The following is a 27,390-nucleotide window of genomic DNA, read 5'->3' as shown; positions in this document are numbered from 1 at the left end:
GCGTTGGCTAGACAATGCCTACCAGGCACTCTGGTGGGATGTGATTCGGCACTCCCCCTGGATGGCTGAGCACGACAGACCCAAGGGTGAGGATTATGATAGCCCTGGCCTGTTTTTTGAGGCCTTCGCAGACCCTGAATTCGGAGATGCTGGAGAGTCCCGGTTCTGGGATATCTATGACTACAGGGAGGCTATGCATGATTGGGCTACAGCGAGAGAGGTGAGACAAGACCTGGCATCTCTAGTGGCAAAGGAGTGGGAGCTGGAGCAGGACTACCAATACTTCTTCAGCTCAATTCAGTCCCAAGATACACTGCCAGAGAGCTGGGTGGCCATACCAGACCTACAACCCTACAGCTGGGAAGACCCGACTAAAGTATCCACTGCTTCAATGCCAGCTACAGAGGTAGGGGACCTCATAGATTGGTCCTGGGGGGAAACCCATATGGCAGGTGGAGATGGTACCGAGATCTCTCCACCGGCCCTACAGGGATGCTGGGCAGTCGGCCCAGATCCCCAACGGCAACCGGAGTTTCAGGGAGTTGGGACAGTTGGTCCTGCTCCCCAGCGGCAGTATGTTTTGCAGGGAGAGGAGAGCATCGTCTCCATTCCCCAGCGGCAGTGTACCTTGAAGGGAGAGGAGACAATCGGTCTCTCTCCCCAACCACAGGGGGACAGCACCCCTAACTCCGATGGGGCAGATGGGACCGCAGTCTCTGCACCAGGCCTACCAGGATGCTGGACGGCCGGTACGGATCCCCCACCAACCCCGCAGGAATGCCAGGAGGAGGAGGTGGTAAACGATCCCTCCTCTCCACAGCTGATCCGCAACAAGGTCTTGGGGGCAGGATTCCCTGACCCCATCCCAGCGGAAGAGCTGGCATCTGGGCAGAGCGCAGTTGGCCTCTGCCCTCCCCTATCCTCTTGTCCAGAGGATGACTCCCTACTGGCTACCCCAGCGGAAGAGCTGGCATCTGGGCAGAGCGCAGTCGGCCTCTGCCCACCAAGTACCTACAGCTCCAAGCTAGAGAACACCAATGTAGCCTTTGTGTTATTGGTAATTGTATTTTGTTGATTGCGTCTCAGACAATGCCAGTGTGTAAGTTAATTGTGTCTCAGACAATGCCAGTGTGTTAGTTAATTGCGTCAAAGACAATGCTCATTGTATTTTGTTGATTGCGTTACAGACAGAGGGAAGGGGGTTTTGTGTACAATTGCTTAGAAGGTTTTAATACTGTAAATGCATGTGATTGGCTAAGATATAAACTGTCATAGTCTTCTACAAGGGCCCCAGGGGGAGTGTCCCTTGCTAGGAGACCTGCATAAAAGGCTGGAAAATAACCCATTAAAGAGTTGCTGTTTTACATTCAACATAGAGCCTTGTCTCATGTGTGTGGGGATTGCTATACGCTGAAGATTTGCTATACTCCCCTGACTATCACTACTAGCTCTTGTAAGAGCTGTTCCTGCCTCCTGTGGTGGTTTTGGTGTAGAGCGGAGTGCTCGGAGTCCTCGGGAAGCACTGGGAGCACTCATCAACGGAGGTACCCGGTCGGGGTGCTAGGAAATCTGTTACAATAATGTCCCAAGAATCTAACAGAAAAATTATTGAAATTTATTAAGCTGTCAACTAGGTAGAGGAGGGGTATATTACACCCAAAAATTGGTGAATTTCGGCAAAAAATGTAACTGACGATTTTTGTTTTGTTTAACCTGTCTACTAGGTAAAGCAGTGGTACTATATACCCAAAAATTTGTTAATTTCACCAGAAAATGTAATAGACAATTTACATTTTTTTTTTTACTGGTCTACTAGGTATAGCAGTGATACTATACACACCAAAATTGGTGAATTTCACCCGGAAATGTTAATGACAATTTATTTATTTTTTTAACCGGCCTACTAGGTATAGTAGTGGTACTATTCACCCAAAAATTGGTGAATTTCACCCGAAAATGTAAAATGACAAAATAGTAAAATGATATAAAACAAAACACGTAAAAATAAAAAAAAAAAAAAATTTGATTTATGAGATTGAGTTTCATATGGAGTAGGAATTTAAAGAGGCGGTGGATGTAGCGCTACGGTGTAGGTGGAAACGGCGGTGGAGGAGGACGAGGTAGCCAACACAGGTTTTTGGTTTTAATTTTATTTTTTAAAATTAGGGTACACTCAAAAAGAGTGTGAAATATCCAAAAATACAAACATGAGCAATTGCGCTGCAGTATAACAATGGCTGGTTAGTGCCGGTATACATGACCATCTGGACAAGGTACGGACAAGTCCTGAGGGATCCATGCCTGGTTCATTTTAATGAACGTGAGCTTGTCCACATTGGCTGTCGACAGGCGGCTGCGCTTGTCTGTCATGACACCCCCTGTGTTATCGGCACTGGCCATGTTGGTGGAGTACTCGAAACAGCGCAACAAGGAACACAGGTCTCGCATGGAGGCCCAATCATTGATGGTGAAGTGACGCTGTTCCGCCGAGCGATTCACCCGTGCGTGCTGTAGCTGAAACTCCACGATCGCCTGCTGCTGCTCGCACAATTTGGCTAGCATGTGCAAGGTGGAGTTCCACCTTGTGGGCACGTCGCATATGAGGCGGTGAGCGGGAAGGCCGAAGTTGCGCTGCAGCGCTGACAGGCGAGCAGCAGCAGGGTGAGAACGTCGAAAGCGCGCACAGACGGCCCGCACTTTATGCAGCAGCTTTGATTCAGCACAAGCGCCAGGCAAGGGTTGTGCGTCAATCCGGCTAGTCCCAGAGCTTCTACGAGATTTCGCCCAGTATTGCACCCACTAGTGTTGATCACGAATATCCGAATTTCGAATTTTTATTGCGAATATAGGTACTTCAATTTTTTTTTTTAGCAGTACACATGATCCCTCCCTGCTTCTAGCTTGTGGGCCAATAAGAAGGCTGCAATATACTTGACTTTAGGAGTAGTGTTTGCGAATTCTGCTCTATATTCATTTTTTCGAATATTCGCTATATTGCTATATATTCTTGTTTTAGAATATTACAAATATTCGAAAAAACTAAGAGCAATATAGCGAATATTCGAAAAAAATCGAATATAGAGCAATTTAGCTAATATAATCTTCTTTGTCTAATAGTTGTAAGTTGAAAAATTCGTAATAAAAATTTGAATCCGAAAATTCGAATTACGAAAATTCGCATATTACATAATCATTACCTTGCCGATTTTTTTAAGAAAAAATCGTGAATTTTCGATGAATATTCTAAATAATATTCGCGAAATATTGCAAATTCGAATATGACCCCTGCCGCTCATCACTAGCACCCACTAGCCGGGCTTAAGGGTTGACTGGAACAAACCACAGCTCCTGCGTGGTGTGGGGTTTGTCCCCCAAACAGGTAAGTTTTAAAACTGCCTGCTGTCGTTTACCCCTGGCAGTGCTGAAGTTGGTGGTGGAGGTGTTACGCTGACCAGATGAGGAGCTGGTAGAGGATGGGGAAGCAGAGTAGGAGGAGGAAGCAACAGGAGGCAAACTGAAGTGCCCTGCAATTCTCGTGGTGGAAGGACATGCGCCAAACTGCTATCCGCCTCAGGCACAGCCACCACTGCATTTACCCAGTATGCTGTTATGGAGATATAACGGCCCTGACCGTGCTTACTGGTCAACGTATCTGTAGTCAGGTGCACCTTGCCACAGATGGTGTTGCGCAGTGCACACCTGATTTTGTCACCTACTTGGTTGTGCAGGGAAGGGATGGCTCCCCTTGAAAAGTAGTGGCAGCTGGGCACAACGTACTGTGGGACAGCCACCGCCATAAAGCCTTTAAAACTATCCGTCTCCACCAGATGGAATGACAGCATTTCAAAGGCCAGTAATTTTGAAATGCTGGCATTCAGTGCTAGGGATCGCGGGTGGGTAGGGGGGTACTTCCTCTTCCTCTCCAGCGTTTGGGAGATGGAGAGCTGAACACTTCTGTGGGACATTGTGGAGATGCTTGGTGACCCAGGTGTTGATGTTGCTGGCAGATCCTCTGTTTGCTGGGTGGCAGGTGGCACTGTCACTCCAGAGGTGGATGAAGAGGCCGAGACTGTAGCAGAAGAGGAATCAGGAGGAGCCAGAGACCTTTCTTGGATTTTGAGGTGTCTACTCCACTGCAGCTCGTGCTTTGCACTTAAATGCCTGGTCATGTGCTTAGGTTGAGAACGTTTATGCCTCGCTCCAGGCTCTGATTGCACAGCGTACAAACCACTCGTGTCTTGTTGTAAGCACATTGTCTGAAGAACTGCCACGCCAGGGAACTCCTTGGAGCTGGCTTTGGTGTGCTCTGTCCCTTGCTGCGGTGGGCAGTGGCAGGCGTACTGTCTAGAGGACGGCCACTCCGCTTTTGCACCCTGCTCCATCTTCTGCTCTGCTGGTGGCTCTGTCGACCACCGCCTCTTCCTCCAAACTACATAAGTCACTCGCATGACCTTGATTCCATGTGGGGTCGAGGACCTCATCGTCCTCCACATCATATTCCACCCAGTCTTTACCCCTGCCTTCCTTGTCGGTCTGCACACTGCAGAAAGCCCCAGCAGTTGGCACCTGTGTTTCGTCATCATCCGAGACGTGCTGCGATGGTCCTCCCATGTACTCATCTTGAAAGATAAGTGGTTGGGGATCGGTGCACTCAATCTCTTCCACTTCTGGGGCAGGGCTAGGTGGATGGCCCTGGGAAACCCTGCTAACAGAGTCATCAAAAAGCAGAAGAGACTACTGCATGACTTGGGGCTCAGACTGCTTGGCTGATTCCAAGGGGGTGAGGTGAAAAACTGATGGACATCGGATGCAGGTGCCAACTGTGGTCTTTCAGCATGAGACTGGGTGGGAGACAATGTGAAGGAACTGGATCCACTGTCAGCAACCCAATCTACTATCGCCTGTACTAGAGTGCACATTAGGCCCGACCAATACCGCTGCAGATTTTGTCACCTACTCGCACCTGAGGAAGGGGTTTCACTTGTGCGTGTAGCTGGCACAGATCGACCACGTCCTCTCCTGCAACAGGAGCTCCACCAGCAGAACCACGACCTAGGCCACGTCCCTTATTGACGCTCTCCTCATATTTTTGAATTTAGGATCTTGCCCTAAATGGGTGTTTAATTAATACAGTAGTAGAATAGTATGACAGTATGTAAAGGGTGTATCTCACACGGCCTGAACCAGTTTAGGCCTAAATTAAAAGATTTCTGTGCACAAAATGGCTGTATTTCAAATGCCTGAATCAAACCCCTGTATGTAGAGGGTGTATCTCACACGGCCTGAATCAGTGTAGGCCTGAATTAAATATTTCTTTCCCCAAAATGGCTGTATTTCAAATGCCTGAATCAAACCCCTGTATGTAGATGGTGTATCTCACATGGCCTGAACCACTATAGGCCTGCATTCAATATTGGTGCACCAAATGGCGGTATTTCAAATCTCTGAATCTATCCAAAATGTATTAAGGGTGTATCTAACAATGACATCTGCATCAAAAGCTGCCAACTAAATTTTTTGGGCCTAAACGAGTGTTTAACTACTGAATTTGACATCAGTTTATAAGCCTGTAATTTTACACGTCCTGATGCTGCAAGGCCTGAAAATAGTGTGTTTTTTGGTCAATAAAGTGTGTTTTTAATAATGATGGTTGTATTTCTAGCTTAAATTGCACACTGACTAATCCAGATGTTGTAGATTGCCAAAAAAGTGGGGGGGTTTTTTGTAACAGAATATGAAAGCTGTATTTATATTAAACTTGAATTTAACACTTGCAGATCAGGAAAATACAGTTTTTTGGCAAAAAAGTGTGTTTTTAAAACCCCAGAAAATGATGGGTGTATTTCTAGCTTAAATTGCACACTGACTAATCCAGATGTTGTAGATTGCCTGAATCAAACCCCTGTATGTAGAGGCTGTATCTGACACGGCCTGAACCAGTCTATGCCTGAATTCAAAATTGGTGCACCAAATGGCTGTATTTCAAATGCCTGAATCAAACCCCTGCATGTAGAGGGTGTATCTCACACGGTCTGAACCAGTGTAGGCCTGAATTAAATATTTATTTGCCCAAAATGGCGGTATTTCAAATCTCTGAATCTATCTTGCGCTCGTGCCAAAGTCCCTCATTCACGGCCATCAGGTCCTCTCCTTCCCTTACCCATTCCTTCCCGTCCTTGGACACATCTGTCCATGGACTTTATAACGGACCAGCCTCGTTCCTCGGGGAAGACTGTGATTCTGGTGGTGGTGGACCGTTTTAGCAAAATGGTGCATTTCATCCCTTTTCCTGGTTTGCCCAATGCTAAGACGCTGGCGCAGGCATTTATTGATCACATTGTCAAATTGCACGGTATTCCTTCAGACATAGTCTCTGATAGGGGCACGCAGTTTGTTTCCAGATTCTGGAAGGCTTTCTGTTCTCGCTTGGGGGTTCGGTTGTCATTCTCTTCTGCTTTCCACCTGCAGTCGAATGGCCAGACAGAGCGTGTCAATCAGAATCTGGAGACATATCTGCGCTGTTTTGTAGCGGAGAATCAAGAGGATTGGTGTTCTTTTTTGTCCCTTGCTGAGTTTGCTTTAAATAACCGTCGTCAGGAGTCCTCTGATAAGTCACAATTTTTTGGTGCATATGGGTTTCATCCGCAGTTTGGGACTTCTCGGGAGAGGGGTCTTCTGGTTTACCTGATGAGGACAGATTCTCCTCGTCTTTGTCATCTATTTGGCAAAAGATTCAGGATAATCTAAAGAGCATGAGTGAGAGATATAAGCGTGTGGCAGATAAGAGACGTGTGCTTGGTCCGGACCTGAATGTTGGTGATCTGGTGTGCTTGTCTACCAAGAATATCAAATTGAAGGTTCCCTACTGGAAGTTGGGTCCTAGGTTTATTGGGCCTTACAAAATCCTGTCTGTCATCAATCCTGTTGCCTACCGTCTTGATCTTCCTCAGACTTGGAAGATCCATAATGTTTTTCATAAGTCCTTATTGAAACCTTATGTTCAACCCATTGTACCCTCGCCTTTGCCTCCTCCTCCTATTATGGTTGATGGGAATCTTGAATTTCAGGTCTCTAGGATTGTGGATTCTCGTCTTGTCCGCGGTTCTCTTCAGTACCTTGTTCATTGGGAGGGTTATGGTCCTGAGGAGAGGATGTGGGTCCCAGTGACGGACATTAAGGCCTCTCGTCTCATCAGGGCTTTCCATAGGTCCCATCCTGAGAAGGTGGGCTCTGAGTGTCCGGAGTCACAACCAGACAGCTGAGAAGCTCTGACAGAGGCCTTTCAGAACCTCCTGCTTGAGTTCTCTTTGTTGTACTGTTCAGTTCCTCATCTCGTTAGCCTCTCTCAGCTGTCATGGAGTTGGACTGATTGCATCCCTTTAAAGTCCGCCCCATAATGCATTACTGGGCAGCTTATACTACTTCCTGGAGTGTGTGTGCATGCTGATCTTGTTTTCCAGTCTGCTACAAAGTTAAGTGCTGAACATTTATCTGTTATTTTCTGTTTGCTGGATCCCAGGTGACCCTGACTCCCTCCGTGTCTGGTGGTCATGTCCCCTCACTATTGTAGGGTGTTCAGGGGTTATATAGTCGAGGTACGTGGATATGCAACCTTCCACCTCTGGGATCTTTGCATAGGCTGAGCAGCCAGGGAAAGTCTCAGGTCTTGTGCAGGGGTCTCCCTTTTAGTTCCTTAGCTTTGGATCCACTCAGTCATATATGCATGTTGCTTTGTCTTGTTTCCTGTACACCGTCCGTGACAGCTGGAGGGCCGATGTCGGAGTGCCGGTGCATGCACGCTGAGGGCTGATGACGCCGCAATGACGTCAAGTGGGAGGTGACAGAGAAGTCTGGCACAGAGTGATGATGTCAGCCTCCTCTGTCACGGCGATTGGTCGACGGCAGGTTCCGCCCCCATCACTGATAGGGCTGTAGCACTTGTCAATCACTGGGACACTATGTAGACTTCCGGTATTGGTTTCCATTCATTGCTGCCCGTTACCCCTGAGGAAGCCAGAGATACTGGCGAAACATGTCGGGGGGCAGATTTAGGTTTTAATTAGCAGCCATGTTGCCCACTGTTAGAGAGCAATAGCAGTACGGATGTTATATTGTGACCTGTTTGGCACCAACAACAGGCCACACACTTAGGAGGACAGTAGTGTTGCCAGTCCCACATGTACTACCTGCACCTGCCTGGCACTATAAGCAGGCTGCACCTTTAGGCGGATAACGGTGTTGCTAGCCCTGAATGTATTGATGTGAACTGTCTGGCATCACCAGCAGGCTGTACATTCAGGTGATCAACAGTGTTGCCATCGTCTGTATTTAATGGCCAGTTGCTAAAGAGCACTCCCAGCTGTGTAGAGGGTTGATGCCACAAATCCCCCCTCACAAATAAAGGGCAACAACCTGTAAACCTGTTGTTTTTTGCTGACAACCAGCTTGAGTAGGCATCAGTATTTACAGACGTGACAACGCACCCTGTCAGTAATAGACAGGGGCTGGGCCCGTTCACTGGTACCTGACTGGCATTATCAGTAGTCCACACACTCCAGCCTGCTGCACATATGATAAGTGCATTTTGTGTTGGTAAACTGTAGGCTGTCAAACAGCCTCTCAATCCATCTAGTGGGATGAAGGCTTCAGTCTCCCACTATTGATATTTGATAATATAAATTAACAATTCCAGCTGGCAAGTAGTTGGAACAGTGCTTGTGGGACGTGGCAGCACAATTTGCTGTTTTCATGTTGTTTGGAGCGAGCGATTACACATATCGCCTCCAACCGGTGATATTTACCATCTCTCACAGTGGGCCGTAGACTGTGTTTTTAATACCTTAGAAGGTTATTCAGTTTTTTTGTCTGTGTCCCATCACATGTGAATCACACTTACCAGTGACACTTTTTAATGAATAATATAATAAAAGTGAAGTATTAGTTTGCACTTGGGCCAAGATAGGTTTCTATTTCCCTCATAGGCATTTGTAAATATAGTTGTTATTAACCTTGCCCAGGTCAGGTCCTGAATTTATGGACATCCAAGGGAGGATTCATTTTTTCAAATTTAAAATTATAGAGTTTAAATATGGGAGAAATTATTAAAGCGTAAAAGTGTGAAAACTTTTCAAAATTTAAGCATTGAATGAAAGGATGTGGTGCGCATTAATTACTGAATAATATATAACATTTTATTCCCTGTCACCTCAGCAGGTGTTTATTCACGTCTAAAATTGTATAATTGTAGCAAAACCAACCTCGCCACTGAGTTTTGGAGGGGCCTGGTTGCCAGCCTCTTGCCCCAGGATTATGGCCCACACTACCTTTGAAGGAGAAGACAGACCGGCCACACAGCTTAAATCTGTGGAACTGTTTTGGACAGAAAAGCCATGAGTACAGCCAGGCCCAAGAGACTTTTACAACTAATTTGTGCTATGTTGGGATGTTAAATGTCTATGTGTATTGTAAAGGGTGGGGCATTTTATACGTTGAGTAGTGAGGTCTGTTCCATTGTCTCTGTGTGTATTGGTGATTACCCTCTGTCCTGAGAGATAATTGAATTACAACTCGGTTGTCTCCAGGACAGAGAACATTGTGTATTCTCCTGCCTGTGATGATTATATCAACCATGGTGTACCATGATTATGTCACAGGCAGAGGGGAGGATTCTATGTGGGTTGTAGCCTTTGTGTCATTGGTAATTGTATTTTGTTGATTGCGTCTCAGACAATGCCAGTGTGTTAGTTAATTGCATCTCAGACAATGCCAGTGTGTTAGTTAATTGCGTCAAAGACAATGCTCATGGTATTTTGTTGATTGCGTTACAGAGAGAGGGAAGGGGGTTTTGTGTACAATTGCTGGGAAGGTTTCAATATTGTAAATGTGATTGGCTAAGATATAAACTGTCATAGTCTTCTACAAGGGCCCCAGGGGGAGTGTCCCTTGCTAGGAGACTTGCATAAAAGGCTGGAAAATAACCCATTAAAGAGTTGCTGTTTTACATTCAACATAGAGCCTCGTCTCATGTGTGTGGGGATTGCTATACGCTGAAGATTTGCTATACTCCACTGGCTATCACTATTAGCTCTTGTAAGAGCTGTTCCTGGCTCCTGTGGTGGTTTTGGTGTAGAGTGGAGTGCTTGGAGTCCTCGGGAAGCACTGGGAGCACTCATCAACGGAGGTACCCGGTCGGGGTGCTAGGAGATCCGTTACATTGGTGGCAAGTAGTGGGATGTCGTCCTAGTGAGAGGAGAAGCAGCTCCGAGACACCGCTCGTGGATTTACAAAATTGAGGGAAACGCTAGTATCCGTACAGCGCCCCTGGATACAGCAGGATGGAATCGACTAGTCTTTGGACAGCGTTCCATGTTCCATGAGGAGGAGGAGGAGGCAGCAGCGGACTACAGGGATGCAGACGGAAAGGAAGTCTGGTATGATGCCCTGGAAAATGCCCAGCGGTGGCGAGGTGAGAGTCTCCCCAGTGAGGAGCAGCAGTTGCGGATGCGAGTGGCCCTGCGAATGCCCCTTCTGGGAGAGAAGGCCCTGGATGAGTGGGTGACAGAACTGGAGAGCCTGGTATGGAAGGAGCGTTGGCTAGACAATGCCTACCAGGCACTCTGGTGGGATGTGATTCGGCACTCCCCCTGGATGGCTGAGCACGACAGACCCAAGGGTGAGGATTATGATAGCCCTGGCCTGTTTTTTGAGGCCTTCGCAGACCCTGAATTCGGAGATGCTGGAGAGTCCCGGTTCTGGGATATCTATGACTACAGGGAGGCTATGCATGATTGGGCTACAGCGAGAGAGGTGAGACAAGACCTGGCATCTCTAGTGGCAAAGGAGTGGGAGCTGGAGCAGGACTACCAATACTTCTTCAGCTCAATTCAGTCCCAAGATACACTGCCAGAGAGCTGGGTGGCCATACCAGACCTACAACCCTACAGCTGGGAAGACCCGACTAAAGTATCCACTGCTTCAATGCCAGCTACAGAGGTAGGGGACCTCATAGATTGGTCCTGGGGGGAAACCCATATGGCAGGTGGAGATGGTACCGAGATCTCTCCACCGGCCCTACAGGGATGCTGGGCAGTCGGCCCAGATCCCCAACGGCAACCGGAGTTTCAGGGAGTTGGGACAGTTGGTCCTGCTCCCCAGCGGCAGTATGTTTTGCAGGGAGAGGAGAGCATCGTCTCCATTCCCCAGCGGCAGTGTACCTTGAAGGGAGAGGAGACAATCGGTCTCTCTCCCCAACCACAGGGGGACAGCACCCCTAACTCCGATGGGGCAGATGGGACCGCAGTCTCTGCACCAGGCCTACCAGGATGCTGGACGGCCGGTACGGATCCCCCACCAACCCCGCAGGAATGCCAGGAGGAGGAGGTGGTAAACGATCCCTCCTCTCCACAGCTGATCCGCAACAAGGTCTTGGGGGCAGGATTCCCTGACCCCATCCCAGCGGAAGAGCTGGCATCTGGGCAGAGCGCAGTTGGCCTCTGCCCTCCCCTATCCTCTTGTCCAGAGGATGACTCCCTACTGGCTACCCCAGCGGAAGAGCTGGCATCTGGGCAGAGCGCAGTCGGCCTCTGCCCACCAAGTACCTACAGCTCCAAGCTAGAGAACACCAATGTAGCCTTTGTGTTATTGGTAATTGTATTTTGTTGATTGCGTCTCAGACAATGCCAGTGTGTAAGTTAATTGTGTCTCAGACAATGCCAGTGTGTTAGTTAATTGCGTCAAAGACAATGCTCATTGTATTTTGTTGATTGCGTTACAGACAGAGGGAAGGGGGTTTTGTGTACAATTGCTTAGAAGGTTTTAATACTGTAAATGCATGTGATTGGCTAAGATATAAACTGTCATAGTCTTCTACAAGGGCCCCAGGGGGAGTGTCCCTTGCTAGGAGACCTGCATAAAAGGCTGGAAAATAACCCATTAAAGAGTTGCTGTTTTACATTCAACATAGAGCCTTGTCTCATGTGTGTGGGGATTGCTATACGCTGAAGATTTGCTATACTCCCCTGACTATCACTACTAGCTCTTGTAAGAGCTGTTCCTGCCTCCTGTGGTGGTTTTGGTGTAGAGCGGAGTGCTCGGAGTCCTCGGGAAGCACTGGGAGCACTCATCAACGGAGGTACCCGGTCGGGGTGCTAGGAAATCTGTTACAATAATGTCCCAAGAATCTAACAGAAAAATTATTGAAATTTATTAAGCTGTCAACTAGGTAGAGGAGGGGTATATTACACCCAAAAATTGGTGAATTTCGGCAAAAAATGTAACTGACGATTTTTGTTTTGTTTAACCTGTCTACTAGGTAAAGCAGTGGTACTATATACCCAAAAATTTGTTAATTTCACCAGAAAATGTAATAGACAATTTACATTTTTTTTTTTTACTGGTCTACTAGGTATAGCAGTGATACTATACACACCAAAATTGGTGAATTTCACCCGGAAATGTTAATGACAATTTATTTATTTTTTTAACCGGCCTACTAGGTATAGTAGTGGTACTATTCACCCAAAAATTGGTGAATTTCACCCGAAAATGTAAAATGACAAAATAGTAAAATGATATAAAACAAAACACGTACAAATAAAAAAAAAAAATAATTTGATTTATGAGATTGAGTTTCATATGGAGTAGGAATTTAAAGAGGCGGTGGATGTAGCGCTACGGTGTAGGTGGAAACGGCGGTGGAGGAGGACGAGGTAGCCAACACAGGTTTTTGGTTTTAATTTTATTTTTTAAAATTAGGGTACACTCAAAAAGAGTGTGAAATATCCAAAAATATAAACATGAGCAATTGCGCTGCAGTATAACAATGGCTGGTTAGTGCCGGTATACATGACCATCTGGACAAGGTACGGACAAGTCCTGAGGGATCCATGCCTGGTTCATTTTAATGAACGTGAGCTTGTCCACATTGGCTGTCGACAGGCGGCTGCGCTTGTCTGTGATGACACCCCCTGTGTTATCGGCACTGGCCATGTTGGTGGAGTACTCGAAACAGCGCAACAAGGAACACAGGTCTCGCATGGAGGCCCAATCATTGATGGTGAAGTGACGCTGTTCCGCCGAGCGATTCACCCGTGCGTGCTGTAGCTGAAACTCCACGATCGCCTGCTGCTGCTCGCACAATTTGGCTAGCATGTGCAAGGTGGAGTTCCACCTTGTGGGCACGTCGCATATGAGGCGGTGAGCGGGAAGGCCGAAGTTGCGCTGCAGCGCTGACAGGCGAGCAGCAGCAGGGTGAGAACGTCGAAAGCGCGCACAGACGGCCCGCACTTTATGCAGCAGCTTTGATTCAGCACAAGCGCCAGGCAAGGGTTGTGCGTCAATCCGGCTAGTCCCAGAGCTTCTACGAGATTTCGCCCAGTATTGCACCCACTAGTGTTGATCACGAATATCCGAATTTCGAATTTTTATTGCGAATATAGGTACTTCAATTTTTTTTTTTAGCAGTACACATGATCCCTCCCTGCTTCTAGCTTGTGGGCCAATAAGAAGGCTGCAATATACTTGACTTTAGGAGTAGTGTTTGCGAATTCTGCTCTATATTCATTTTTTCGAATATTCGCTATATTGCTATATATTCTTGTTTTAGAATATTACAAATATTCGAAAAAACTAAGAGCAATATAGCGAATATTCGAAAAAAATCGAATATAGAGCAATTTAGCTAATATAATCTTCTTTGTCTAATAGTTGTAAGTTGAAAAATTCGTAATAAAAATTTGAATCCGAAAATTCGAATTACGAAAATTCGCATATTACATAATCATTACCTTGCCGATTTTTTTAAGAAAAAAATCGTGAATTTTCGATGAATATTCTAAATAATATTCGCGAAATATTGCAAATTCAAATATGACCCCTGCCGCTCATCACTAGCACCCACTAGCCGGGCTTAAGGGTTGACTGGAACAAACCACAGCTCCTGCGTGGTGTGGGGTTTGTCCCCCAAACAGGTAAGTTTTAAAACTGCCTGCTGTCGTTTACCCCTGGCAGTGCTGAAGTTGGTGGTGGAGGTGTTACGCTGACCAGATGAGGAGCTGGTAGAGGATGGGGAAGCAGAGTAGGAGGAGGAAGCAACAGGAGGCAAACTGAAGTGCCCTGCAATTCTCGTGGTGGAAGGACATGCGCCAAACTGCTATCCGCCTCAGGCACAGCCACCACTGCATTTACCCAGTATGCTGTTATGGAGATATAACGGCCCTGACCGTGCTTACTGGTCAACGTATCTGTAGTCAGGTGCACCTTGCCACAGATGGTGTTGCGCAGTGCACACCTGATTTTGTCACCTACTTGGTTGTGCAGGGAAGGGATGGCTCCCCTTGAAAAGTAGTGGCAGCTGGGCACGACGTACTGTGGGACAGCCACCGCCATAAAGCCTTTAAAACTATCCGTCTCCACCAGATGGAATGACAGCATTTCAAAGGCCAGTAATTTTGAAATGCTGGCATTCAGTGCTAGGGATCGCGGGTGGGTAGGGGGGTACTTCCTCTTCCTCTCCAGCGTTTGGGAGATGGAGAGCTGAACACTTCTGTGGGACATTGTGGAGATGCTTGGTGACCCAGGTGTTGGTGTTGCTGGCAGATCCTCTGTTTGCTGGGTGGCAGGTGGCACTGTCACTCCAGAGGTGGATGAAGAGGCCGAGACTGTAGCAGAAGAGGAATCAGGAGGAGCCAGAGACCTTTCTTGGATTTTGAGGTGTCTACTCCACTGCAGCTCGTGCTTTGCACTTAAATGCCTGGTCATGTGCTTAGGTTGAGAACGTTTATGCCTCGCTCCAGGCTCTGATTGCACAGCGTACAAACCACTCGTGTCTTGTTGTAAGCACATTGTCTGAAGAACTGCCACGCCAGGGAACTCCTTGGAGCTGGCTTTGGTGTGCTCTGTCCCTTGCTGCGGTGGGCAGTGGCAGGCGTACTGTCTAGAGGACGGCCACTCCGCTTTTGCACCCTGCTCCATCTTCTGCTCTGCTGGTGGCTCTGTCGACCACCGCCTCTTCCTCCAAACTACATAAGTCACTCGCATGACCTTGATTCCATGTGGGGTCGAGGACCTCATCGTCCTCCACATCATATTCCACCCAGTCTTTACCCCTGCCTTCCTTGTCGGTCTGCACACTGCAGAAAGCCCCAGCAGTTGGCACCTGTGTTTCGTCATCATCCGAGACGTGCTGCGATGGTCCTCCCATGTACTCATCTTGAAAGATAAGTGGTTGGGGATCGGTGCACTCAATCTCTTCCACTTCTGGGGCAGGGCTAGGTGGATGGCCCTGGGAAACCCTGCTAACAGAGTCATCAAAAAGCAGAAGAGACTACTGCATGACTTGGGGCTCAGACTGCTTGGCTGATTTCCAAGGGGGTGAGGTGAAAAACTGATGGACATCGGATGCAGGTGCCAACTGTGGTCTTTCAGCATGAGACTGGGTGGGAGACAATGTGAAGGAACTGGATCCACTGTCAGCAACCCAATCTACTATCGCCTGTACTAGAGTGCACATTAGGCCCGACCAAATACCGCTGCAGATTTTGTCACCTACTCGCACCTGAGGAAGGGGTTTCACTTGTGCGTGTAGCTGGCACAGATCGACCACGTCCTCTCCCTGCAACAGGAGCTCCACCAGCAGAACCACGACCTAGGCCACGTCCCTTATTTGACGCTCTCCTCATATTTTTTGAATTTAGGATCTTGCCCTAAATGGGTGTTTAATTAATACAGTAGTAGAATAGTATGACAGTATGTAAAGGGTGTATCTCACACGGCCTGAACCAGTTTAGGCCTAAATTAAAAGATTTCTGTGCACAAAATGGCTGTATTTCAAATGCCTGAATCAAACCCCTGTATGTAGAGGGTGTATCTCACACGGCCTGAATCAGTGTAGGCCTGAATTAAATATTTCTTTCCCCAAAATGGCTGTATTTCAAATGCCTGAATCAAACCCCTGTATGTAGATGGTGTATCTCACATGGCCTGAACCACTATAGGCCTGCATTCAATATTGGTGCACCAAATGGCGGTATTTCAAATCTCTGAATCTATCCAAAATGTATTAAGGGTGTATCTAACAATGACATCTGCATCAAAAGCTGCCAACTAAATTTTTTGGGCCTAAACGAGTGTTTAACTACTGAATTTGACATCAGTTTATAAGCCTGTAATTTTACACGTCCTGATGCTGCAAGGCCTGAAAATAGTGTGTTTTTTGGTCAATAAAGTGTGTTTTTAAAAATGATGGTTGTATTTCTAGCTTAAATTGCACACTGACTAATCCAGATGTTGTAGATTGCCAAAAAAGTGGGGGGGTTTTTTGTAACAGAATATGAAAGCTGTATTTATATTAAACTTGAATTTAACACTTGCAGATCAGGAAAATACAGTTTTTTGGCAAAAAAGTGTGTTTTTAAAACCCCAGAAAATGATGGGTGTATTTCTAGCTTAAATTGCACACTGACTAATCCAGATGTTGTAGATTGCCTGAATCAAACCCCTGTATGTAGAGGCTGTATCTGACACGGCCTGAACCAGTCTATGCCTGAATTCAAAATTGGTGCACCAAATGGCTGTATTTCAAATGCCTGAATCAAACCCCTGCATGTAGAGGGTGTATCTCACACGGTCTGAACCAGTGTAGGCCTGAATTAAATATTTATTTGCCCAAAATGGCTGTATTTCAAATGCCTGAATCAAACCCCTGTTTGTAGATGGTGTATCTCACACGGCCTGAACCACTATAGGCCTGCATTCAATATTGGTGCACCAAATGGCGGTATTTCAAATCTCTGAATCTATCCCAAATGTATTAAGGGTGTATCTAACATCTGCATCAAAGGCTGCCAACTAAAATTTTTTGGCCTAAACGAGTGTTTGTTTAACTACTGAATTTGACAGCAGTTTATAAGCCTGTAATTTTACACGTGCTGATGCTGCAAGGCCTGAAAATAGTGTTTTTTGTCAAAAAAGTGTTTTTTTAAATCCCCAGAAAATGATGGTTGTATTTCTATCTTAAATTGCACACTGACTAATCCAGATGTTGTAGATTGCCAAAAAAGTGTTTTTTTTTGTAACAGAATATGAAATATGTATATATATTAAACTTAAATTTAACACTTGCAGATCAGGAAAATACAGTTTCTTAGCAAAAAAATGTGTTTTTAAAACCCCAGAAAATGATGGGTATATTTCTAGCTTAAATTGCACACTTACTAATCCAGATTTTGTAGATTGCAAATCACCATTTTTTTGGCAATGTCCCAAAAGCTCAGATGCAGTACTGGTGCACTGAGCTTGCATAAAATGGCCGCCGCTGCCACCCACCTAACTAACAGAATTTTAAAAGTTTTTTTTTTTTTTGGTCAATGGGCTCAGGGCAAAGGGCAGGGTAAAACAATTGTGCCCTGCACCCACACAACTATTTCTATGTAGATCGCCGAGTTAGATTCTCTCCTATTCTCTCCCTGAAATCACAAGTCCAGCAGCATCCTCTCCCTACACTAGTAACAGCAGAGTGACGTGCAGCGCTACGTGACTCCAGCTTATATAGAGCCTGGGTCACATGCTGCTCTGGCCAATCACAGCCATGCCATTAGTAGGCATGGCTGTTATGGCTTCTAAGGGCACAGAGTTAAACGCTTGTTGATTGGCTGCTCTGCGGCCTTTCAAAAAGCGCCAAGAAAGCGCCGAACCCAAACTTTAACTGAAATGTTCGGGTTCGGGTCCGTGGTCCAAATATCCTAAAGTTCTGTACGAACCTGAACTTTACAGTTCGGGTTTGCTCAACCCTATGTAAAAGTAGTATGACTTAAAAAATATATAAATTTCTCATTGCTGTATTTGTACTTACCTGCAAAATAAAAGTTAACTTGTCATTTATGTCTCATGGTGAATGCCACAAAGAAATACTCCAAAACAATGCAATTTTTTACTCCTCCTCCCAAAAAAAAAATAATACAATACAAAACAATACATTATATGTACATTAAAATTGAGCAATAAAAAATAAAAATATCCCCACAAAAATCAAACCCTCATAAGACTATGTTGACATAAAAATAAAAAAGTTATGGCTCCTGGAATGTGAAGATGAAAGAAATAGAAAAAATGTTGTGCACTTGAGGGGTTAATGTACCACTTTACAGTACCCTGCCTTGAATTGTCTTCATTAACAAGTGACAGTGGAACAAAACCTGATCAACACCTGAGTGCATACTGGCACCCAAATCCCCAGAGGAGAATAGAGGAGGCGTGAAAGACATGTAGTAAGGAACAGCACAATAACAAACAAAACAGACGATTCTGCCTGAGGTTTTGTTCCATTGTCAAATTGTTGTTTATGCCAAAATGGCACTAATGCCCATAGGAGCAGAAAGGCAGAATATAAGAGATGCATTAACCCCTTAGGCTACCTCTACATGAGTGCGTGTGAACACACAAGAAATTTGTGCAGATTTATGCTAGTTTCTGTAGCATATCCGCACAAAATCCAACAGTCTAACAGCAGTTTTTGGTGCGGATTTGATGCAGTTATGCCACAGACCTTTGTGAGGAATATGGATTAATATTTTTTTTAACTAGGAGTTAGAGGGGAATATTGGTGGCCTTCACGATAAATGCACACATTCTCCCTAAAGTTTAACTGCAGGCCGAGATAGAGCTGATTTAACATGCTTTGTGACTAATTAATTTGCATCGAAGTGAGTTTTTGGGAAAAATTCAGCAAAGTGACAGAATCCAATTTTGAAAACTTTGCTCATCAGGCATCAACATGCAAGATGTAACAGTAAGATGTACTATTCACTTTATACAGGTCAGTAGCAAGCCAGGAGATATCCACCACGGGAGATTGCTGGCACGACCTCGCTGGCTAAGAAGGGAGAGGAATAATCAACCTGTCGAACCTAGACCAACAGAGAACCAAACAGTTCACATTGCCTGAGGCAGCCTTTTGAGTTTTAGGGACTGCTAGGAGATTTCTGCAAGAAGGTGATAGCCAGCCCAGAGGCAGCAGACCAGGTCCAGAAGCATGAGGCAGCAGGCCAGACCCAGAGGCATGGTGCTGCTACCTCCTGGAGACACTGGAGCAGGCCAGCGGGCAGTCAGGCAAACTCATAGTAACAGGCCAATGTCAGGGCAGGCAGAGTTGGTGTGAATCCATGAAAGAAGCCCAAGGTCACACAGGCAGAAAAGGGTCAATACGGTGACCAGGCACAGGTCAGGTCAGTCAGAATCAGGAAGTCAGTACACAGGCAGACAGATGGAGCACAAAACCTTACAAAAGTGCTGCTCCTTAGTGTACCACCTGATGGAAGGTATGTGTCACTGAGATTCCTGGCCTTGGTGAGGTAATAGCCGGTAGTTTTAAGTGTCAGCGGCAGCTAGTGCTGACTGACACTGTTTGTTGTTAGTATGGCTGTAAAGCCGATCCGGGCCGGCTCTTACTGGGAGTAGCCAAAGTGCTGGGTGGGTGGCTTATCCCCATGCTCCAGGCCGGGTCTTTTTTGGCCTATATAAAACCCAGCCAGAAGTCTCAGCTGGGTGTGGTTTTCTCCTCTCTGACAGTGGAGCTGTTTTTCGTGTGGGATTGTAGGGCTTCAGAACTTGATCTGAAAGATCAACCCCCTCCCCATGTGTTTATTGTAGTCCAGGATGCAGTCTGGCTTGGGGACAGTGTTTGTGGTACCTCGTACAGCAGCATCCCCTGCTGGTGTTACTGTGAATGGTGGTCAGAAAAAGAACATCCCTCTTGTCCTTGTACTTAACCGCCAACGTGTTCTGAACGAGGGGAGCACGGCTTTCTCCTTTTCTTAGTGGTTGCCCTACCAGGAATCTAGGGAGGCCACAGTACCTCTGGAAGCTAAGGACTGGAACAGTGGCAGACTTGTGTAGTAATTATCCACGTAGAGATGGTAACCCTTATCCTGCAGTGGGTGCAGTAAGTCCCACACCATCTTCCCACAAAAACAATTACAATCTGTTCAATCTGTTTCAAGGGTAATACCGATGGGATACATTTTTTCAAAAAGACTTTACGCCGCCACTGCAGGCGTAAAAAAATCCATATGACCACATAAGATTAACCAAACAATTAAAAGAAGACCTTCACATATGGTTAATATTTCTAGAGGAATTTAATGGCAAGACTATTTGGCAGCACAAATTCATAGATTACGACAATTTTTTACAGACACAGCTGCATCGGTAGGATATGGAGTTTGTTTCAGCACTCATTGGTCTGCTGAAAAATGGCCAGCACAGTGGCAACGTAAACCATTTATGAAAAATATTAATTTTTTAGAGCTCTTCCTAGTTCTAGTCGCTTTAAGCAAGATTATTTTATAAACAGAAGAATTCTTTTATATTCGGATAATAAAGGAGTTGTTTTTTTCTATAGATTGCCTATCTGCACAGTCTCCAGCAATAGTAGTATTATTAAGACAGATTTTCATACTTTGCTTAAAAGAATTATATATGGTTGAAGGCCAAATACATAGAGGATAGAAATAATTTAATAGCCGATTCTCTATCCCGGCAGAATATGGCATTATTCAGAGAAATCGTTCGAGACGCGGACAAAGAAGAAACATGTCCGAAAATTCTATGGGACTTGATATTGGATACTTGAAAGGTCTATTACAGAATTCACTAGCTACAACCACATTGACTGCTTATAAAGCCGCATGGCACAATTGGCAGCAATTTTGCTTGGCCAACAACTTCAATGAATTGGACAATAATACTCTACACTTACTACTTTTTATAAAAAAAATAGTTAAAAAGAAAAAAAGGAGACTATATACCAAAAATTACATATGGAATTTCCTTTTTTCAAAAAACACTCACTCACTCACTCCTTTTTACGAAAATTTTCTAGTAATACAGTTATTAAAACAATCAAGAGGAGAAAGCGCTGCCGGCACTGCTACACCTGACCCGTATGCAGGAATGCAAGGAGGACACAAGTCATGCGATTCAGCAAATGGATACGGTGGTGCTCTGCTGAGATAGACACAATGGTGTATTCAGGTGAGAGATGAGAAGGAGACAGCGGCACTCACCAATTCCAAGATAAAACGTCCAGTTTATTAGGCTTCTATAAAATAGGGTACAGGCAGGTCTGTGCACATAAGTCAAATGGAGGTACGGCTACAGCTGTTTCACGCTAAGAGCGCTTCATCATGCCTTTCCAGTTATTAAAAGGTTCTAAAAGAATAAGACAGGAATCTATTAGGACTAAACCATTATCTTTAGACAACCTTAAAATTTTTATTTGTTACTTACCATTTATTTGTTCGTCTTCTTACGAAGTTTCTTTATTCAAGGCGCCCTTCTTAACCTCCTTTTTCGGACCCTTGTGTATTAGTGAAATTACTTCTGTGAATAGAACATCGACAGCACCCTTATTACTCAATTATTTATTGTTACAAAAAGTTAGAATGAGTATTTTCATTAAGAAATCTAAAACTGATCAAGTGGGTGTAGGTATTTGGTGTCATCTTAATAAAAGAAAATTTGTCCGATATTGGCCATAAAATCCTCGTTACAAACCAGAGGAGCAATTAAGGGCCCTTTATTCATTCATACGAACAGTACTCCACTTACTAAATTCCAATTTAACTTTGTTCTAGCCAAATGTAAGGAACTTTTTAACTTGAGTAAAGAAAAAATATCTGCACATTCTTTTACTTATGCCTATAAATTGGGACTTAAAGCACAGGCTATAAAGAGAATAGGTAGATGTAAATCTAATAGGTATAAAATATATGTTAGACCTGAATTAATATACTAATCTCTTTCAGATCTAAAGGTCATTTGGATAATCGGAAATTAACTTGTATCTTCTGTGAGTGAACGTTCAAGAATGAGATTTTATTCTGACAACTTGGGCTTCGGTAATAGAGTTATTATTTTTTGGAGAGGCATTCCAAGACTTAAATTAAAAGACGTTTGCTCGCTGTGCTCTTCATTTTCTGTATATTGGCCCAAACCCGATTTACCGGTAGTTATCCTTCACATAGGAACAGATAATTTAGGTAAATTAAGCACACATTTGCTATTAAATGATATGAGAGACACAATTTGCAAATTGCTAATTGTCGTTCATGGAAAAAATAAGAATAAGAGTTAATAGGAACATGGAAAAAATGTATGGCATTACACAGAAAGTTATCTTATAGACACATTGAGTTGGAGGGATTCACAGAAGAACTTTATGATGAAAATAAAAGTACATTATCTTCTATTGGTTTAGACATACTCAATGTAGGTTTTCAAAACCTAATTGAAAAAGGCTGCGGTGTGGTATGAGCCATCTAGCTATGCTATATGGTGGTTTGGGGAAAATAGTCACTATTTAGTGGACTCATCTATTAATTATTTATTTAAAGGTGTTCAGTTAAAGTTAATTTAATGGTATTTTTTATTAGTGATAGTAACATTCCAACACTGTGGCCTCATATATTCCATCAATAAAGTACTTAAAGAATATTTCGGAGTGATGAGTTTTTATAACTTAGTTTGGGGTTTATGACACCATGGCTACATGCAGGGAGCATCTGCTCTTACCTGTGCAGCTGTAGCGCTGCCATTGGCTGGAGCGTTGTTCCAGCCAATAGCAGCGCTGGCAGGGGACGCCAAACACTGGTGTCTCCTGCCTGACCCAGGGGGGGGAACAGTCACCCCTGTACAAACCCTATTCCACCCCCCTGCAGCGTCCTGGATGAATAAAAAATCATCCGGAGCTGCGATTGGCCGGTCTGCATAAATCAGCCAATCGCAGCGATCGATGCTGCAGGGGGGGGGGGGGCGCGGAAAAGCCTCCCTCTGCCCCTTGGGAAGATGGATGCCTACCGTCCTGAGTAGTCATCATCACCTGGTCCGAGCGTGATTTCTCTCAGGGACCGGGTGAACCCAGCGCCGTAGCTCTACTTGTAGTACAAGCCCTAGATAGCTAGACCACAACTTACATGCTATGTAAGTGCAGGGATTGACTAACAAAGACAATGATGTCATACGCTCCAATTCACAAAATAGAATAAATCATCACTCAAAATAGAATTTAAGCAAATATCTTTATTTATTTAGTTGGATAATTAAAGGCCGCAATGCTTATTACTTAACCAATTAATTATAATCTGGTTAATCCAATTTATTCTCAAATATAAATAAGTAAATATTTAAACCAATAAACCATATAACACTCAGTCCACTCAGAGAGTGACTTAACCCCCGTCAATAAGCAAAGCGACAAAATAAATAGGGAAGGGAGGGAGGGAACTTGAAAAATACTTACGTGAATGAGCCAAAATCGTTATTTTCTGTTCTTTTATAGGTTCTCAAACTGGCAGTTAAAGTGATCTCCAATCAAATTTGAAGATATCAGCGCAAGCACCCACAGCATCTGGGTTAACCCATTCTTCACATAGGTAAGTAAATAATATAATCAACATATTAACTGTAATGTTAGGTGCCATGTCATCATGGCTCACCACACTGAATTTATCAGTATGGTTCGCTCCATGATGTCATACGCTCCAATTCACAAAATAGAATAAATCATCACTCAAAATAGAATTTAAGCAAATATCTTTATTTATTTAGTTGGGTAATTAAAGGCCGCAATGCTTATTACTTAACCAATTAATTATAATCTGGTTAATCCAATTTATTCTCAAATATAAATAAGTAAATATTTAAACCAATAAACCATATAACACTCAGTCCACTCAGAGAGTGACTTAACCCCACAACGCCACATAAAAACAAGTGGCCCAATAAACATTGCAAGCCTTTAATAAAAACCATTATCAATTATGTTCTGCAAATCTGAAATGAATATATCACATCCAATATCAGAAAGCTGATCATCCTTTTCTTGGTAAAGTCCTCTAACGAATCCTTCTAATTCAACATGTCTGTAATTGCCATGACCAATTTCCTTCAAATAAATCTCCATTTTTTTTATTAATTCTTTTCCTAATTGTTTCCAGAAAGGATAACTCAGAATTGAACCAAGAAAATTTTGGGATGATGTCAGAAAATACGAGTACAACACCATCAAGTAAGTAGCATATTTTACATAACAATTCTTTTAATTCATAAATTAACAAATGCGTTTTGATTTTTCCCAAATCAAACGAGCCAATATGTAAAATAAACAGGTCAGGTTTCGACATTTTTGAATATATAAGGCTGACATTCTTGAAGATATCAGAAATTTTAAGGTCAGCAAAGGAAAACCAGTTTATGGAAAATTCTGCTGAATAACCTAAATTAACAGTAGAATGTCTAAAAGCAGATCTTCTCTCAGCCAATTGAATCAGTTCATCACCAAAAATCCATACAACTTTTGAAGGTCCTATATCAATAATGGGGGATTTGAGATTTTATTGTCTGCAGCAATCTCGCTTAATCTTAGAGCAGCAAAGAAAGCTATAGAAAATGCTGCAGAAAATAAATTGGTTTCATATTCCGAAGAACAAACTAATACTAAATTACATATGACCTTTTGTAACAATTCAATAGATAAAGGGCTGGTCTTAACATTGTGGACTGACTTTCTTTTGATACCTTTAATCATTAGTTTAATGATAAAATTATTCAGAATAGAGCTTTCGCCTTTTAATTTAAAGAAAAAAGAAATGCCCGATAATTTTTTAGAAATAGAATCGGCTTGTAAACCGTTGTTGTAAAGATATATAATAAATTTGATAAAATTCCCTAAATTAAAATCAATGTAAGAAATTTTTTGAGATATGCAGAAAAGCTTCCAATCCAACCATGCGGCAGAATATGCTGCCCATGTATTCTTGGCTAATGAACCAAAATTAAGTTCATTAGTTAATCCTCTGATATCTCCCAAAGATGAGTTGGACAAGGAATTCCCATTCGGGAAGCTCGAGGTGTCATTAAGAAGAATTCCTTGAAGCGCTGTCGGGACAAATAATCAGCAATATAATTAGTTTTCCCAGAAATAAATCTAGCTTTTATCCAAATGTTAAATTTTAGACATTGAAAAACTATCTTACGCAATAATGAAGAAACTAACGGAGACTTTGAAGTTAAACAGTTTATGGAAAAAACTACTCCCATATTGTCCGACCTTAGCAGAATTCTCTTATTCTGAAACACTGAGGACCAAATTGTTAGAGAAACTAGAACTGGAAATAATTCTAGAAAAACCAAATTTTTTGAGTACTTGTTATTAGTAATCCAATTTAAAGGCCAACGTTCGGCAGACCAAAAGTTGTCAAAATAAGCACCATATCCAATAGCACCAGACGCATCTGTATAAAGAGACAAGGTGTCTGAGCCAACAAACTCTTCCTGCCAAATGGTGTGACCGTTAAATTCACATAAAATTGCAACCAAACTGAAATGTCATCCTTTAGTTGTTTGGTGATGCGAATATGGGATCGAGGTGAGGACTTACCTGATGTGGCAGCATACAATCTTTTAGAAAAGACCCTTCCCATGGGAATCACACGAGAAATAAAATTAAGAGAACCTAAAAGAGACTGAAGTTGTTTAAGCGTAATTTTTTCTTTTCCGGATATGCGAGTTAATTGTTGAACAGTATTCTGGATTTTTTCCATTGGTATGCTAAATTCCATTGTTACTGTATTTATATCTATGCCCAAAAACTTGAGATTCGTAGTAGGATAGACAGTTTTATCTACAGCTAATGGAATGCAGAAATATTTAGCTATACCAATGAATCTATTCAGAAGATTCATACAATCATCCGAATCTACACGACCTATAAATAAAAAGTCATCGAGATAATGTAGTAAAAATCCACTACCTGAGTGAATATCCATAACCCAGTGTAGAAAAGTTGAAAACGCCTCAAAATAAAAGCAAGATAGGGTGAATCCCATGGGAAGGGCCATATCATAAAAGAATTTATCGAGAAAATAAAAACCCAAAGAATTATAACCGATGGGGTTTATAGGTAGTAGTCTGAAAGCAGATTTAATGTCAGCTTTGGCAAGAAGAGAATTGCGGCCTGCTTTTTGTAAAAAAGACAAAGCTTGATCAAATGAGGAGTATTTCACACTGGCTTTATTTTTTTCCATCTCATCGTTAAGGAACTGAATTTAGGATAAGATAAATTGTGAATAAGACGAAAAGAATTTGGTTCTTTTTTAGGAACTAAAGCTAAAGGAGATATACGAAAATTCAAGAAGGGGGGAGAATCAAAGGGACCAGCAATCCTACCTGCCAAAATTTCAGATTCAATTTTTTCTTTAACAATGTCAATATTTTGTTTTACAGATAACGCATTTTCAACTAGAATGCAACCTGGACCCACAAATTCAGGTATGAAAAACCCATTGGTAAAACTGTCAATTAATAAATTAGCCATCTGAATGTTTGGGTAATGACCTAGCCACTGAATTATTATTGGCAAATTCAGCGGAGTCACCTTGTTTAAACGATTGAATTTCCTTGTTAGAAATTGGGAAGTGAATACCTTGTTTTTTAAAACATTTTGAGGCTGAATGAGAACCGGCACAGAAAGAACACTCGTGTCGGTATTTGCAATTATGTTGCCATCTGCAATGCGACTCGTTAAATGCGAAACAGATACCTTTTTTGACGTTAATGAAATTGGGTTGACGAAAAAGATTGTTTTTGTTAGGGAGCATTAAATTCAACCAAAGCCCGACATCTTTACTACCCCAATTTAGATTCGGATATACTGCAAGTTTCTGACGAAAGGATTCGTCATACAGACACCAACCCATTCCGCCAAAATTTCTATATGCCTCCAAAATAGTATCTACATGGTAAATTAAACCAGTACAAAGACTAGGAAATTTTTCACCCAAAACTGCTGCGTATATATTAAATGCTTGCAGTCAGTTAAAAAAGGATTTCTGGTGTAATTTTCTATTTTCTTCAGAATCTGATTTTTTGTCTTTCAATAATTCACTTTTTAAATTCTCACTAGATGAAGGAAGAAGAGAAAAAATTTCAACATATTCTTTTCTCCAAATTTTTTCTTTCACGCTCAAGGGTAAATGAAACCCTAATGGAGAAATTTGACACGCCAGAACTTCTTTAACAGATGTCTCTTTTATACCTGAGTTAAATTCAAGCTCAGGAATTACTGCCATTTCAGGGTTAATATTGGACATTTTAGGTACATTAGTGAACGGTTGAATTAGCAGCAGTCAGACTATTAAGGGTATTAACTTGACTGACATCTGCTAATCCAGACCAAACATTTTTTGGTGACTCATCCTTTTTAGATAGGTAAAGTAAAAATTCATCAAACAACTGAATCTTCAATTTAGAAGAATCAATGTCAAGTGAATTAATCTCTTGATTAATAGTGCCCTGCGGTTTGCAGTCACTTAAAAAGTTATAATTCAGCTCACCAGA

At 43.3% G+C, this 27,390-nt stretch overlaps 1 long non-coding RNA gene across 1 annotated transcript; it reads left to right on the top strand.

The window, feature by feature from the left end:
* The first annotated feature begins 23,367 nt into the window (after window positions 1–23,367).
* LOC122922502 lies at window positions 23,368–27,164 on the top strand. The gene is made up of 3 exons (XR_006387138.1): window positions 23,368–23,426; window positions 23,991–24,061; window positions 26,278–27,164. It is a non-coding gene; the product is annotated as an uncharacterized LOC122922502 (long non-coding RNA).
* Window positions 27,165–27,390: the final 226 nt, after the last annotated feature.

This window comes from Bufo gargarizans, unplaced genomic scaffold, assembly GCF_014858855.1.
Source record: "Bufo gargarizans isolate SCDJY-AF-19 unplaced genomic scaffold, ASM1485885v1 fragScaff_scaffold_39_pilon, whole genome shotgun sequence".
NCBI classification, from domain to species: domain Eukaryota; kingdom Metazoa; phylum Chordata; class Amphibia; order Anura; family Bufonidae; genus Bufo; species Bufo gargarizans.
The sequence above is the reverse complement of the archived record's forward strand: the minus strand, read 5'-3'. Positions and strand labels throughout refer to the sequence as shown.